Source organism: Protomyctophum parallelum (assembly GCF_964188405.1).
Source record: "Protomyctophum parallelum genome assembly, chromosome: 7".
NCBI classification, from domain to species: Eukaryota; Metazoa; Chordata; class Actinopteri; order Myctophiformes; family Myctophidae; genus Protomyctophum; species Protomyctophum parallelum.
Genome location: NC_139705.1, coordinates 50,589,311 through 50,606,638, shown reverse-complemented (window position 1 = coordinate 50,606,638; position 17,328 = coordinate 50,589,311). Strand labels below are relative to the sequence as shown.

At 40.2% G+C, this 17,328-nt stretch overlaps 1 long non-coding RNA gene across 1 annotated transcript; it reads left to right on the top strand.

Annotated features, from left to right (window-relative positions):
- Positions 1-8,213: 8,213 nt before the first annotated feature.
- LOC310861579 lies at positions 8,214-15,747 on the top strand. The gene is made up of 5 exons (XR_014569499.1): positions 8,214-8,250; positions 8,361-8,494; positions 9,767-9,819; positions 9,918-10,055; positions 15,675-15,747. It is a non-coding gene; the product is annotated as an uncharacterized lncRNA (long non-coding RNA).
- The last annotated feature ends 1,581 nt before the right edge of the window (positions 15,748-17,328 follow it).

Genomic DNA, 17,328 nt, shown 5'->3' with positions numbered 1-17,328 from the left:
ACTTTTCAACCTATCTTTATATAATAGGTCCTCACTAATAATCATGAAAAAATGGCACGATTCTTTTCTACTCGGTCTGTGTCTCATAGGAGGGCTGTGGGCAGTTCAGAAACCGTCTTCCAGTGACATCATCGATGGGGAATACAAGCTTATAGAAACTGCAGGCTTTCTAGTACTGAAAAGTTGCAATGCGAAAATGGAAGCCATCGTTCTCACGATAATGAAAATATAAATATTTTTGTAAAAAAATCTTGTTTAAAAATAAATCTGCCTAATGATGATGTCACTGGAAGACGGTTTCTAAACTGCCCACAGCCCTCCTATGAGACACAGACTGAGTAGCCATTTTTTCATGATTATTAGTGAGGACCTATTATATAAAGATAGGTTGAAAAGTGGTGAAGTGGGCCTTTAAAGACTCAACTGCATCACAGGGATTGACCTTTGGAGACTTCGGGCCCCAAGGTGATGGTGGAAGAAGATGCAGCAGCATCATCATCATCAGGGAGGCCATTTCTGGGCCGTAGGCTAAGGACAGTCACAACAGAGAGAACAGGGAGTCATTTAGTTGAGGAAGAGTTCATGCTTTCACATCACACCTAGCCGACAAGCAAGATTACACAAAATACCAAACCTATTTTATTTTCATGATTGAAGCGTATCGCATGGTAAATGGTGCATTTATATAGCGCCTGTGTCCAAGGTGCTTTTATTACATTCACCCATAGCCAAATTAATCATATAGTGATGGAATCTGTAACTGCAATTATTGCAAATAAGTTAAAAGATTACAACTCACTTGATGCAGCATCAGGATCACTGTGTTGCTGTGGGCATCATAGAAGTGTTCCTGAAAATTATATACGTGTTGTCGTACTTGGCTCATAGGAAATCTCAGAACTTAAACTGTCAATGTCATGCACACAGCTTTATGTTACATCATGCAAGGAGGACATGATAGTGTCATGCAAATGACTATTATAGCCTGTATGTGGTCCAGCTAAAATAAACCTAGAACATGTTCCCTTACAAAACCCATCCCCACTAGGACTCAAATGTGCCATGATATGCGTAATATGTTACCTTCCTTTATGGAACTGCAGAAAATCAAGCAGTCCTTCAACTTTATCCAATTTCACATACTTCTGCATTTGTCTGTACCTGGACCAGCATTTTTAATCAGACCTGCAATAAAATAAATATTAAATGAACACAACTACAAATGAAGCTTAGAACTATATGCAGTAGTTATAGTAGGCTACCTAAAACTGCTTTTGTTTTCTTCCTTGTGAATTGCAAAACCGTCATGATGGTAAATCATCATGATAAAGTTGGAGACTACATTAGAAAAGTACCATAACAGTATCTTATCTTAAAGTAGCAACAACATCCTAACTTACACTACCACCAGAAGATCAGTTAGGGTCTAATTTTAATGTTCAGTGATTCTTCTACACAGAAGGCAACACAATTAGAATTATATCAGAGTGAATAAGAATAATGTAATGTTCACTGTTTGTAGCCTTTAGCCCAGGGGTAGGCAACCTTTGGCACTGGTGCCAACCTTGGCACAAAGGAGGGTGATCACTGGCACACTGGCATAATAAATAAAAAACTATTACCGGTAAATAAACAATTAAGAAATGTAGTCAAATAAATGAATTCACTCATATTTGTATGTAAATTACATCCTGCACATCATTCTGCATTAATTAAAACTCTGAACTCTGACTGGGGGAGGGAGATAGGAGGCCTATGCTCTGAGTCTAATGATCATTATAACAATGTGAAAGAATATTTAACAAGGGAAAAGGTTATATTCGTGGACAATCAAAACATGTTGGAATTGTGGTGTGGTGTCATTAAAGTGACACACTGACTATCCAGAAACTAAAAACTTGGAACTTTGTTTCAAAAAGGTTGCAGACCCCTGCTTTAGCCTACAGTTTACAGCATAAACTTGTATTTTTGGCACCAAACGGCCAGTCGGGCCAGAGTCGCCAGAGCTGTAACATATTCACCATTAAGTCAAGAGAAACATTTTGTAAGGCCTATAGGCCTACAGTCTCCTACATCTCAGTGGATGTTTCCTTGTGGCTACATTAATGCAGTCTGCAGCACACATTTGTAATTATTTCAATAAGTCGATCTGCACTTACCATGAAATCATGTTAGAAGAACACACATTGAAGAAAATGTGAATTGTCCACCGTGCATGTCTGTTGCTGTTCTCTCAGTGTTCTGTGTAACTAACTGTTCTCTTCATCAATCAATTCAAACTGAAATGCAGGTGTGGGCAGGAGGAGCTTAATTACATCTCTGATGAGTTGGGTTAACACTTGTGTGAACACCATTTCAATCAGAAAATGTTGAAATTACACTTTGGGAGTGGAAATTGCAAACTCTGCAATGTTTAACCCTGGAATTTCAACTCTCCAATTTTTGCTCTCGCAGAGTTCAACAATAATGCAAAAGACTGTGTAAAGAAGTGGGAAACTGTCATCTAACCACATGCTTCACACGAAAGAAGACACGAAAAGAAGAAGAAGACTTCTAATGTTGACTGAATGTTTAAAGACTTTTTATTTATGCAGCTATACTGCACTTTGACTTTGCAGGGCATAGATATTTTACACTCACTCACACACACACACACACACACACACACACACACACACACACACACACACACAGGTGTGTATAATCTCCACATTATTCAGCGTATTTTGCAGACAGAGGGATATGTGCGATGGCAGAGCTCATCATCCCACAGGTTAGAGCCTAGAAAGAGAAAGTTGAACATTAAATGAAAGACCCTAAAGTCTCATAGGTCTACTGTGTTACGTAAAGGTGCTGTTAGCGATCATTATCGTTATAATTTGTTGTTATTTAAAGGAAAACATTGTTAAAAGGCAGTGGTGTAAAGTTACTAATGTAGCCTACATGTACTCAAGTACTGTACTTAAGTACAATTTTGCCTCAGGCTACATTTCAGCCATTTGAATAGCCGATCTACAAGCTCACAATTCATCGTCATGCGCATTGTGAGCTTGTAGATCTGCTATTATCAAAATATTCAAATTCAGGTTATCTTTTTGGTACTTCAAGTGCATTTCGAATTATGTACTTTTGACTTGTAACAGAATATATCTAGATTGCAGTAATGATACTTTTACCCAAGTAAAATATTTTAATACCTTTTTCCACAGTTACTAATACTATTTTCCATTGTTAAAAGATTGTGACTTACTTCCAAAGTTCATAACCATGCAGTTCTGTTGCACTCCTTGATAGTTGTCAGGCTGTCCCTCGCCCCAGGCTGTGAAGGTCATTGGGCTGCCGTCACTGCACATCCAAACAGCATTCTAGACGACATGCAACATCATAAATATAATATGTTAGCCATTGACGTTCCCTATAATATAGGGACTGTCAATGGCTAACCGGCTAACAAAATAACATCGACTTCACAGATAGTTTGCACAATAATATTATGTTACGCATTTTCCAGTTGGTGTTATTTGATATGGGCAGATGTCATTATTCTAAACTTGGAACCGGTTGTGACCGGCCACCCTGACAAACACTGGAATGTACCAGTTGAGGCATTACATTTAGTTTGACTCGGTTCCACAGATAGATATTGTGAAAATAGCAGATATACAAGCTAACAACGCCTCCGTTCACCTAATAATACCTGTTGTCAACTTGTCATAGCACCCATTTTAACTATCTGTCTGTGTCCCTTTTGTGCCCATACTGTATATGGAGATCTCTGTATCTGTCTGTCTGCCTGTGCCTGAAGAGTGCAAACTGACTGTGAAAAGTGTACTGGTTAATTAATCAATTGGCAGGTGTGGGGTTGCCGTGGCAATCAATTGGCTGAGGCAGAGGCTGGGAATTGCACAGGTGAGGGGACTTAGGCTGATTAGGCCCTGGCAGAGCCTGAGCAGAGTCTTTTACGTGGGTCCGACCTACTGGATACCGGGCACTGCACTCCCTGTGGGGGAGTGGAACGCGTGTGTCAAATGTGAAGTCAGTGGGTTTAACGGTTCTCGAGTTACGTGCATTACAACCGTACACACGCGCACACACACACGCAGTCACGCACGCACACACGTACACACACGCAGAGACGTGTAGGATTGTGCATCATGGTAAATTCAGGGGTACAAAATTCATGGTAAAATTGGAGTACCATTAAAAACCTATAAGGCAAAACAAATCTAATTTTAATTATGATTTAAAGGACAACTTTAGTTTTTTTAAACCAAGGTTCATGTTCTAGGTTGTTATTAGGGAAAGTAAAAGATGAGTGTTACTTTTTTTTGTAACTGTTTAGTTTATGGCTGCTCGAACAGCAATGGCAAAAAAACGGAATGTCAAAATATCCACCGTGGGGTCCAGAGCCATTGAGTAATGGTTGAGACGAATTGATTGATTGATTGAAATATTTATTAACAGTTTGTAGAATTACAGTACATTTCAAGCACAAACTCAATACAGAGACTGTTAACTGTGAGTGGACGACCCAATTAAGCATTACAATTGTTTACAAGAGGGTCCACCTTGTTCAATTCATCAAAACGAGACATACAAATAGACACTTCTATGTAGTTAAAGAACAGAACAGGAATTCATCATATAGGAAGCAAAAAGGGAAAAGATACATATACAGTGAGGGGAAAGGGGGGGGGGGGGGCGGTGGGGGGGGATTCAGATTTTACAGAGGCCAGTTTCGAATTGCAGCCATCCGTAGGTGCCCTTTGAGAGCGGTTTTGAAGGAGTCAAGGGATTCACATGTCTTAATGACTGTTGGTAGGGCGTTCCACATTTTGGTGGCATAGGAGCGAAAATAATTTAGTCCCTTGTTTGTGCCGAATCTGGGTGGTTTGTTGCACTCCCTCTGGTGTTGTGGGTGTGGACTTCGTTTACATTAAGGAAGTATTTAAACAGGTACATGGGTATCTTAGTGGTGTATCGAATCTTGTGGACCAGACCCATTGCAAGATGCTGTACTCTGTCGTCGACCCTAAGCCATCCAGCCTGTCAAAGTGGGCAGGGGTGAGGTGGGTTCGGGGGGTGAGGCCAAGTAGGAGCCTGACCAGTTTGTTTTGGGAGGTCTGGAGCCTTGTTTTAAGGGCCTTTGAGGTGCTGTGGTACCAAGAGGTGGATGCATATAAAGAAGCCTTGTACGAGGGCTCCTGTTAAGGTCTTCAAGGTGTTTTTGTTGACCAGTGAGGAGATCCTGTAAAGGAATCTTGTTCTTTGATTGACTTTTTTGATTACGTTGGTGGCCATTTTATCACAGGAAAGATTGGCCTCCAGGATGGAACCTAGGTAGGTAATTTCATCTTTTCGTGTGATAATGTTGTCACCCACTCTAACCAAGAAGCCATCTGCCTTGCTGAGATTACTATTTGATCCGAAGAGAATGGATTCAGTTTTTCCCAGGTGTAAGGATAGTTTGTTATCAGCGAGCCAGGTGCAGATTCTACCGAGTTCAGAGCTGAGGGTCTTTTCAACCTGCAGTTTGTTCCTGTCCGAGACGAGCAGTGCTGAGTCGTCTGCGAACAGGAACAAGTTGCAGTCACAAGCTGATGTCATGTCGTTAACATATATTAGGAACAGTAAAGGCCTTAGTATGCTTCCTTGTGGGACGCCACAGCTCACTGGGAGGGGGGGGACACAGTGTTCCGTTCACCTCCACCATCTGTTCTCTCCCCTCCAGGTAGGATTGCATCCAGCTCACTGACGTGCTATCAAAACCAATAGCTTTAAGCTTTTTAATCAGTATGGAATGGTTCACGTTGTCAAAAGCCGAAGCAGTGAAAGGTCATACTAAGCATTTAAAGTAGCATTTAAATGACTCAATGGTCTCAGACCCCGCGGTGAATATTTTGACATTCCGTTTGTTTTGTTTTTTGGAATGTTGCCACTACTGCTGGAGCAGCCATAAACTAAACAGGTTCATCTCGATGTAAGCTGCGACCATGAGACCCGTTTCTGAATTCGTCTATAGGGTGAGCAGGAAAGGTGACCTTGGGGAGTGCCCGTGATGTACACCAGCACCTCTGAACAGACAACCCTGCAGTCTCACATACTGCAGTCTGTCCGAGAGATTCTTAGATCTTAGATCCATGCCACCAAACCATGCCGCCCCCATCAACACAAGCTTCTGCAAGCAGCTGTGACTGGATAGTTTTGAAGACATTGGAGAAGTAAAAAAAAGCATGATTCTAACTGTATTGCCCAGGGTGTCAAGGTGTATATGAATGCCTTGTTTAGCATGTAGAATACATGACATCATCAAACCCAATGTCCACCTGGTATGCAAACTGAAGGGGGCCAATGTAGTCACTCACCATCAGTGAGTGACGATTTTATACATGTGGTGGGGAGCTCAGAGTGGAAAGTAGGCTTTCTAATAACCCAAGCCGCCTTTGTATTGGTGAGTATAGGTAAAACGTATTTATATTTCCGCAACAGAGGAGAGGCTGGTCTGCATTTCATGTGAGTGCAGGAAGACAACAGTCCCATAGCTCTAATGAAGGCATTAGACTAGATCTATACTATTACTATACTATACTATACTATACTATAGGCCTACTATACTATACTATACTATACTATACTATACTATACTATACTATACTATACTATACTATACTATACTATACTATACTATAGGCCTACTATACTATACTATACATACTATACTATACTATACTATACTATACTATACTATACTATACTACACTATACTATACTATACTATACTATACTATACTATACTATACTATACTATACTATACTATAGGCCTACTATACTATACTATACTATACTATACTATACTATACTATACTATACTATACTATACTATACTATACTATACTATACTACACTATACTATACTATACTATACTATACTACACTACACTACACTATACTATACTATACTATACTATACTACACTATACTATACTATACTATACTATACTACACTACACTATACTATACTATACTATACTATACTGTTACGCGGCTACGCCAACACCTATGTATGGGCAATTGGGCGTATACTGTAGGTGGTTCTGGACAACTACCTATCCAATCACATCGGACATAAAAATGTCAGCAACGCACATGCCGAGTTTGAAGTTGGTCGGTTGAACGATTTTCGAGATGACGTCTACTAGATGGACGTGTATATGCACGTACAGAGATTTTGTGCATTCATTATCTAATACTCTTAACTGTATCAATAGGAATGTGTATATTAGAGTGTTCTAGATAGATGTAATCATACATCAGAGCATTTCAATGTGTTTAAAATAGACACCACGTTTGTCAAGAATTTCAAAAGTTCACTCGTTTTCACATAGCCATAGGGTTCCAGACACACCCAATCATAATGATAAACATTCCAACGCGTTTGTAATGGTCCAAAAACATGACATACACAAAGTTTGCATGTGTAGCTCATCTGGTTTTACAGCCAAAACAGTTTTAGTTATCAGCCATTGAGGTCACAAATTTGCTACATTTCATGATCTAGATTCACATATGAGTAAACTAAGGCACCAGTAGGCCTACTTGTTTCAGATTTTAGGTGTATTTATGGCTTGAGAAAGATTTTGTGTTGCCAAAATCAATATAACACATTTTACAAGCAAAAACACCAGCACAAGATTTTCGTTTTTTGGTTATATACTTTTATATACATTTCTGGCCTGTGACAAAATACTGAAGGATATTATGAGTAGAACTTTTAACCCAAAGTCCAGAAGGGTATTATCTATGAAAAAATGCATTGAATGTGTAGTGCCCATGACGCGGGAACGAAACTGAACGAAAAGGGACCTCACAATATGGCCTATATGCAGAGGTGACAACAAAACAACAACAAGGTGACAACAAGGAAGAAGGAACTAATGGCAGGCTTTGGCATTTTCCCATGAAACTGCTAGAAAACATGAGTCATTGACATTTCCTGCTCATCTGCATTGTAACGTGCCTTGTCCACGGGCAACAGATCTTTCAACGTATGGCGTTGCAAATACGTTTGATAATCGCTACTCTGCGCAATATTGTTTTGGAAATGCCGCAAATTGCATTGCAGTGAACGAGAGCAAATCACAACTTCCCCCAGGGTGGTGACTCCGCCCTGAATACGCGCTGTGGTGTCAGTCTATATAAGAGCTGCTGTTTCTGATCCTAAACACTGGAAGAGCATCATTCTACTGAAGGTTTGACGTGACTCCTCTCCTCCTGTCCTGTCCTGTCTTGTTGTCGTTGTTGTTGTTGTTACTTCTCGGACTGAAGTATATCTCTAACATGTCTCTCTGCTTCTTTCTAGAAGGAATTCATTCATCATCTCCATCTCCATCATCATCATGACCATGAGGATGCTGAGTGTGCTACTTCTGCTCTCTACTTCTCTGCGCTGTGATGGTCTTGAATTCTGCTGCGGGTCTGCAGGTGTGTGTTTTTGTGTGTGTGTGTGTGTGTGTGTGTGTGTGTGTGTGTGTGTGTGTGTGTGTGTGTGTGTGTGTGCGCGTGCGACAAACAAACAAACAAACAAACAAACGTAATTGACAGAAAATAAGTACTTCAAAAAATGATTTTTTTTTATTTATCCAAAAAGGTAGCACATCCAAAAATGTAATAAATGGCAGACAAAGTAATTCCGCAATTCCATCTCTTTATTGGGTGTGTGCCAATTTTTACTATTAATACAGAACATAATAAACATTTGTCCAGCCCTATATACATTTCGGCCATTGGAAAATAGCAGATGTACAAGCCCACATTGTGTCACGATGATGCAATGCATTGTGAGCTTGTAAATCTTCTATTTTCAATATCCTATACTACAAATGAAAATATTTATTACAAGTATTACGATTAGACCGTTCGCATTGGCTATTTCGCCTGCCAACCATACTGCCGAGTACTTTTGATTGCACACACGCACGCCTGGCTTGCACACACACACACACACACACACACACACACACACACACACACACACACGCACGCCTGGAAGCCTCTCTCTCTCTCTCTCTCTCTCTCTCTCTCTCTCGGCACGCCACACACACCCACACAGGAATAGCCATGCAGGCTACACACGGCGGCGCCGTCTTTCTCCGCACGCGCACGCGAGGCACACAACATTATTCAAGTGAAATGCGTAACGGCAATATTGGGCTAATATAGGCTACCAATACAGGACGTTATAATCTTGAGTTTCATTAAATGATGAAATAAGGACACATAATAATAACTAATAACCCCTACATGTGGAGTCAACTGCCGCAATTTCCTTCTTCCCATAGTGCGCTGCAACGTAACTTGGATGAGTGGCCCGTGAGGGCCGCAAAATTCTAGTAGCCTACATTTCATAACTTTAAATGGGACTTGCAGTACATTGGGTACCTTTGGTACTTTTAGTACATTTGGATACCAATACTTTTCAGACTTTTACTTGTAGCAGAATATTTCTGCATTGCAGTATTAATACTTTTAGGTAGTAAAATTAAATATAAAGTAAAGTAAAATATTTGAGTACTTGTTCCACCACTGGTGGAAATACATGTAGGGATTATAGTATCTTGGAATGGTACAAAAAACCGAAATTGAACACAGACGTGTTTCTTACAGTTATTATCTTACAGTTTGTTGTAGGATTTCCTGATTTTGTTAGTTTAGGTGTTATATTGCTGCTTTCAAACAGTTGACTTCAAGTGTCTGTTGTATTTTCAGGGGAGCTAATCTACAGCTACATACCGATTGAGACGACCTGGGCTGTTGCTGAGGTAGAATGAACAAACACAAACTACTGTATTTCTATTGTGCATCTACAGTATATGCATTCGTTATTTGAATAATATTCTTCCGTTGATATGTTCTGTAGCAAACCTGTTTGACACTGGGCGGACACCTGGCATCCATTCACAGCGAAGCAGAACACACGGCCGTTCAAGACCTGATACGTTCTCAAACAGGTTCACTGACTATAGTGTGGATCGGTGGCTATGATGTAGCAGGCCAGGTAAGGACCAATAACCATCATGAACCGATAGGCCAGTCAATCTAAGGTAAAAAAGGGCTTGAGCCAAAATAAATTGCAACGGTATTAAATCGGTTCATCCAAATAACATATTAAAAATAGAGTAGGCTACTGTAGGCCATATTGTGAGGTCCCTTTTCGTTCAGTTTCGTTCCTGCGTCATGGGCACTACACATTCAATGCATTTTTTCATAGATAATACCCTTCTGGACTTTGGGTTAAAAGTTCTACTCATAATATCCTGCAGTATTTTGTCACAGGCCAGAAATATAAAAGTTATAAAAGTTATATAAAAGTATATAACCAAAAAAACGAAAATCTTGTGCTGGTGTTTTTGCTTGTAAAATGTGTTATATTGATTTTGGCAACACAAAATCTTTCTCAAGTCATAAATACATATACCTAAAATCTGAAACAAGTACTGGTGCCTTAGTTTACTCATATGTGAATCTAGTTCATGAAATGTAGCAAATTTGTTAAAGAAAATGCTTCAACTTAAGTGATTGGCACACAGCACATGAAGCATACACATAGTAAATTTAGCCAAAAGCTTATTTTTCATACATGATAAACATTGTCACAACCTACTGTGTAATGAAAGGTAGAAAATAAAAGCAGTGCACCTCGGCCCACAAACGCTACAAATCTATCAAATTGTTACCACACCCCCCTAAATTGAATAATGCAAAAAATGGACAAGACTAAAGACAAATGCAATAAAGGTCAGAATTATTACAACATATGGTATGAAACATTTATTCAAGTATCACAAAGTGTCACAGCATCTGACATTAATGTACAGCTGGCGACCTTTGGGGTCACCATCGCGACCTCAATGGCTGCTAACTAAAACTGTTTTGGCTGTAAAACCAGATGAGCTACACATGCAAACTTTGTGTCTGTCATGTTTTTGGACCATTACAATCGTGTTGGAATGTTTATCATTATGATTGGGTGTGTCTGGAACCCTATGGCTATGTGAAAACGAGTGAACTTTTGAATTTTTTGACAAACGTGGTGTCTATTTTAAACACATTGAAATGCTCTGATGTATGATTACATCTATCTAGAACACTCTAATATACACATTCCTATTGATACAGATAAGAGTATTAGATAATGAATGCACAAAATCTCTGTACGTGCATATACACGTCCATCTAGTAGACGTCATCTCGAAAATCGTTCAACGGACCAACTTCAAACTCGGCATGTGCGTTGCTGACATTTTTATGTCCGATGTGATTGGATAGGTAGTTGTCCAGAACCACCTATAGTATGTACGCCCAATCGCCCATACATAGGTGTTGGCGTAGCCGCGTAACAGTATAGTATAGTATAGTATGTATAGTATAGTATAGTATAGTATAGTATAGTATAGTATAGTTATAGTAATAGTATAGTAATAGTATAGCTCTAGTTTAATGCCTTCATTAGAGCTATGGGACTGTTGTCTTCCTGCGCTCGCATGAAATGCAGACCAGCCTCTCCTCTGCTGCGGAAATATAAATACGTTTTACCTATACTCACCAATACAAAGGCGGCTTGGGTTATTAGAAAGCCTACTTTCCACTCTGAGCTCCCCACCACATGTATAAAATCGTCACATTCTACATTGGCCCCCTTCAGTTTGCATACCAGGTGGACATTGGGTTTGATGATGTCATCTATTCTACATGCTAAACAAGGCATTCATACACCTTGACACCCTAGGCAATACAGTTAGAATCATGCTTTTTTTTAACTTCTCCAATGTCTTCAAAACTATCCAGTCACAGCTGCTTGCAGAAGCTTGTGTTGATGGGGGGGGGGGGGGGGGCATGGTTTGGTGGCATGGATCTAAGATTTAAGAATCTCTCGGACAGACTGCAGTATGTGAGACTGCAGGGTTGTCTGTTCAGAGGTGCTGGTGTACATCACGGGCACTCCCCAAGGTCACCTTTCCTGCTCACCCTATAGACGAATGCAGAAACGGGTCTCATGGTCGCAGCTTACATCGAGATGAACCTGTTTAGTTTATGGCTGCTCCAGCAGTAGTGGCAACATTCCAAAAAACAAAACAAACGGAATGTAAAAATATCCACCGCGGGGTCTGAGACCAGAGCCATTGAGTCATTTAAATGCTACTTTAAATGCTTAGTATGACCTTTCACTGCTTCGTCTCAACCATTACTCAATGGCTCTGGACCCCACGGTGGATATTTTGACATTCTGTTTCTTTTTTTTTTTTTTTTATGTTGCCATTGCTGTTCGAGCAGCCATAAACTAAACAGGTTCATCTCGATGTTCTGGGCATCTTTGTAATGTTAGTGTTAGTAAAAAGCAGTTAAAAGAGTAACGTTTGACTTGAGGCAGACTAACATCAGTCACTCCTGAGTGACTGGTGAGGGCTATGTCGAGTCCGCCTACAGGAAATACGTAAGCTGCGACCATGAGACCTGTTTCTGACTACTCTGATGCACTGATGATGTGTTCTTCTCGAATGCTCAGATCTTTTAGCGTATGCAACAGGATGCTGCAAATGGCTGGTGAGGAAGACGTGGGCTCCGTCGTGGGGAGCTCACATGGAGTGGATGGTTTAGGTGCATAACGTGATGAAGCTGTAGACCATAATGGTGTGTTCTAGATAGATTTAATCATGAATTGGAACATTCCAATGTGTTTCTAATGATTAAAATTCATGCATCGACTTGACTGAAATTGTCAAAAGTTCACATAGCCACCATCTTGGAAATGCAAATTAGGGTACCAGACACACCCCATTGTAATGATAAGTATTCCAACATGTTTGTAATGGTCAAATAACTAAATAAATACACCGCATTTGTAGCTCATCTGGTTCAAATGTGACAGCCAAAACTGTTTTAGGTGGCAGCCATATTGGATTTGGCCGCCATGGCGACCCCGAAGGTCACAGGCTCGGGCGCCCTAGCTTAATCATTAGAGCATGCCCTGGGCTACATCCGGGCCAAATTTGGTCCCTTTAATATTGATTGGCATGGAAATATCCGTAAGGCCCGGGACTATTGCTGAGATGTCAGATGCTGTGACAGTTTGTGGTACTTTAATAAATGTTGCATACAATATGTTGAAATAATTCTGACCTTTATTGCATTTAGTTTTATAGTTAGTTAGCATCATTCCAAATTAGGGGGGCGTGGTAACATTTTTGATAGACCAGGCATTTTGGGCCAAGGTGCACTGCTTTTCTTTTCTACCCATCATTACAAAGTAGGTTGTGACATTTTTAATGTATGAAACATAAGCTTTTGGCTCAATTTACTATGTGTATGTTTCAGTGTGCTGGGTGCCAATAACGTTAGTTGAAGCGTTTATTTTTTTAACAAATTTGCTACATTTCATGATCTAGATTAACGTATGAGTAAACTAAGGCACCAGTACTTGTTTCAGATGTTAGGTATATGTATTTATGACAAAGATTTTGTGTTGCCAAAATCAATATAACACATTTTACAAGCAAAAACAGCAGCACAAGATTTTCGTTTGGTTGCTTATATACTTTTATATACATGTCTGGCCTGTGACAAAATACTGCAGGATATTATGAGTCGAACTTTTAACCCAAAGTTCAGAAGGGTATTATCTATGAAAGAAAATTGAATGAGTAGTGCTCATGACGCGGGAGCGAAATTAATTTTCTAGGCACTTTTTCTGGGGTCCCAACACGGCCTATTGTGGATCATGTTAAATTCAGGGATTGAACCTATACCATTAAAAACATATAGGCCCCTAAGGCAAACAAATAAATAAAAAAATCTAATTTGAATTATGCTTTAAGAAACCCCTAGTTTGAGACATTGCATGCTTCTTAAAGGACAACTTTAGTTTTTTTCAACCAAGGTTCATGCTTTAGGTTGTTATTAGAGAAAGTAAAAGGTGAGTGTATTTTTTTTTCATTTGCTGTTTTTGCCCCGCCCCCCTGTCAAAAACAGCTAAAATCCCTAAAACCAAAGAAACACTCATCTTTTACTTTCCGTAATAACAACCTAGAACATGAACCTTGGTTTAAAAAAACTAAAGTTGTCCTTTAAAGCATAATTAAAATGAGATTTGTTTTGCCTTATAGGTTTTTAATGGTACTCCAATTTTACCATGAATTTTGTACCCCTGAATTTACCATGATGCACAATCCTACACGTCTCTGCGTGCGTGTGTACGTGTGTGCGTGCGTGACTGCGTGTGTGCGTGCGCGTGTTTGTGTACGGTTGTAATGCACGTAACTTGAGAACCGTTGAACCCACTGACTTCACATTTGACACACGCGTTCCACTCCCCCACAGGGAGTGCAGTGCCCGGTATCCAGTCGGCCGGATCCACGTAAAAGACTCTGCTCAGGCTCTGCCAGGGCCTAATCAGCCTAAGTCCCCTCACCTGTGCAATTCCTAGCCTCTGCCTCAGCCAATTGATTGCCAGGGCAACCCCACACCTGCCAATTGATTCATTAACCAGTACACTTTTCACAGTCAGTTTGCACTCTTCAGGCACAGGCAGACAGACAGATACAGAGATCTCCATATACAGTATGGGCACAAAAGGGACACAGACAGAGAGTTAAAATGGTTGCTATGACAAGTTGACAACGGGTATTATTAGGTGAACGGAGGCGTTGTTAGCTTGTATATCTTCTATTTTCACAATATCTATCTGTGGAACCGAGTCAAACTAAATGTAATGCCTCAACTGGTACATTCCTAGCCGCAATTTGCAACTCTAGATTTTTTTACAATGGGTTGAATCTAGAGTTGCAACAAGCTCCATCCACTTCCTATTCATCATTTTTGGTTTGCGATCTGCTTGTCTTAAACGACGTTAAACTCACCAACATTGCAGCTGTAGTCCAAGCTTGAATTATCCTCTTTCAATCTGCTGAGCTTGTTTTTCATAAAAATCCACCATAGAGATGTTATGAGCTACTTTCTGTCAAGACATCCTCTGCAAGTGATTATTTTTCTAAGTGCTGGAGTTTGGAAGCACTCGTCGTACGTCACTGAACGGCCCTGCGTTCAACCCGTTTCGAATTTGCACATAATGCAGGAGGCAGCAGTGCGACCCGTTAACAGAAACGAGTGCTTCCAAACTGCAACACTTAAAAAAATAATCACTTGCAGAGGATGTCTTGACAGAAAGTAGCTAAAACCATCTCTAAGGTGGATTTTTATGAAAAACAAGCTCGGCAGATTGAAAGAGGATAATTCAAGCTTGGACTGCAGCTGCAATGTTGGTGAGTTTAACGTCATTTAAGACAAGCAGATCACAAACCAAAAATGATGAATAGGAAGTGGATGGAGCTTGTTGCAACTCTAGATTCAACCCATTGTAAAAAAATCTAGAGTTGCAAATTGCGGCTAGTACATTCCAGTGTTTGTCAGGGTGGCGGGTCACAACCGGTTCCAAGTTTAGAATAATGACATCTGCCCATATCAAATAACACCAACTGGAAAATGCGTAACATAATATTATTGTGCAAACTATCTGTGAAGTCGATGTTATTTTGTTAGCCGGTTAGCCATTGACAGTCCCTATATTATAGGGAACGTCAATGGCTAACATATTATATTTATGATGTTGCATGTCATCTAGAATGCTGCTTGGATGTGGAGTGACGGCAGCCCAATGACCTTCACAGCCTGGCACAGGGGAGAACCTAACAACGATGGTGGAGATCAACAGAACTGCATGAAAATGAACCATGGAGGTAAGTCACAATATTTTAACAATGGAAAATAGGAAAAAACTGTGGAAAAAGGTATTAAAATATTTTACTTGGGTAAAAGTATCATTACTGCAATCTAGAGATATTCTGTTACAAGTAAAAAGTACAGAATTCGAAATGCACTTGAAGTACCAAAAAGAGAACCTGAATTTGAATCTTTTGATAATAGCAGATCTACAAGCTCACAATGCGCATGACGACGAATTGTGAGCTTGTAGTTGGGAGTACATGTAGGCTACATTAGTAACTTTACACCACTGCCTTTTAACGATGTTTTCCTTTTAATAACAACTAATTATAACGATAATGATCGCTAACAGCACCTTTACGTAACACAGTAGACCTATGAGACTTTAGGGTCTTTCATTTAATGTTCAACTTTCTCTTTCTAGACTCTAACCTGTGGGATGATGGGCGCTGCCATGGCACATGGCCCTCTGTCTGCAAAATACCAGCTGCACGCTGAATAACGTGGAGATTACACACCTGTGTGTGTGTTTGTGTGTCACTGTGTGTGTGTGTGTGTGTGTGTGTGTGTGTGTGTGTGTGAGTGTGAGTGACTTTTAAGTAAAGTCAAAGTGCAGTATAGCTATATAACTATATAAAAAGTCTTTAAAGTGCTTATTGTTCAGTCAACATTGGAAGTGATATTGCACTAGGCCTAATTATGAGGTATAGGTTAACTGTGCATCCCCACAAAGCAGGAAGACTGATTTTACCTTGACTATGCATGCACCTCTTGGTACCACAGCACCTCAAAGGCCCTTAAAACAAGGCTCCAGACTTCATGCACCTCTTGGTACCACAGCACCTCAAAGGCCCTTAAAACAAGGCTCCAGACTTCCCAAAACAAACTGGTCAGGCTCATACTTGGCCTCACCCCCTGAACCCACCTCACCCCTGCCCACTTTGACAGGCTGGAATGGCTTAGGGTCAACGACAGAGTACAGCATCTTGCAATGGGTCTGGTCCACAAGATTCGATACACCACAACTGTACCCGTCTAGAAACTTCCTTAATGTTTTCCCCCTCACTGTATAGGTTTATTTTCCCTTTTTACCTCCTTTATGATGAATTCCTGTTCTGTTCTTTGACTACATAGAAGTGTCTATTTGTACGTCTTTGAATGTTTTGATGAATTGAACAAGGTGGACCCTCTTGTAAACAAGTGTAATGCTTAATTGGGTCGTCCACTCACAGTTAACAGTCTTTGTATTGAGTTTGTGCTTGAAATGTACTGTAATTCTGCAAACTGTTAATAAATATTTCAATCAAGCTGCCACCACTCACTGTATTCGTCCTGGATGCAATGAAACACACTGGCCACTAGATGGCCCCAGAGCACAGGCTTTGTTCTAAAATAAAAAGGGGGGAAATCTTTGCTCATTTTAAACCTTTCTTTCATAATACCTACAGTGTGGGGGAATAAAACACCTGGTGTGTCTAGTTGGAGATTGACGACACAATTATGACAAATGAAATGATGCGCCTGACATCATCGCACTGACATTTCCGCACTTT